The sequence below is a fragment of the Etheostoma spectabile genome, chromosome 15, assembly GCF_008692095.1.
Source record: "Etheostoma spectabile isolate EspeVRDwgs_2016 chromosome 15, UIUC_Espe_1.0, whole genome shotgun sequence".
NCBI lineage: Eukaryota > Metazoa > Chordata > Actinopteri > Perciformes > Percidae > Etheostoma > Etheostoma spectabile.
Window position 1 is genome coordinate 29,927,743 of NC_045747.1, and position 216 is coordinate 29,927,958.

The 216-nt window shown below is 42.6% G+C and overlaps 1 protein-coding gene across 1 annotated transcript in view; it reads left to right on the forward strand.

The window, feature by feature from the left end:
* The window catches only part of LOC116702269 (NACHT, LRR and PYD domains-containing protein 3), a gene marked incomplete at both ends in the record, with an annotated part of 4,730 nt that overhangs the window by 1,331 nt on the left and 3,183 nt on the right, over positions 1–216 (forward strand).

Genomic DNA, 216 nt, shown 5'->3' on the forward strand with positions numbered 1-216 from the left:
TGGTCTTGACCGAGTCCAGGTGTCTTTATTATGTTGATGATAATATTGGAAGGAAAGTGAAACCCCAAAGTATTGTCTTGATATTGTCATGCATAAGACCTTTTCTGTCTTGGACTTGGTCTTGGACTCTGTCTTGACTCTGACTCAAACCTTTTTGAAGTCGGTCTTGTCTTGGACTCAAACCTCTTGGGACTCGGTCTTGACTTGGACTCGACT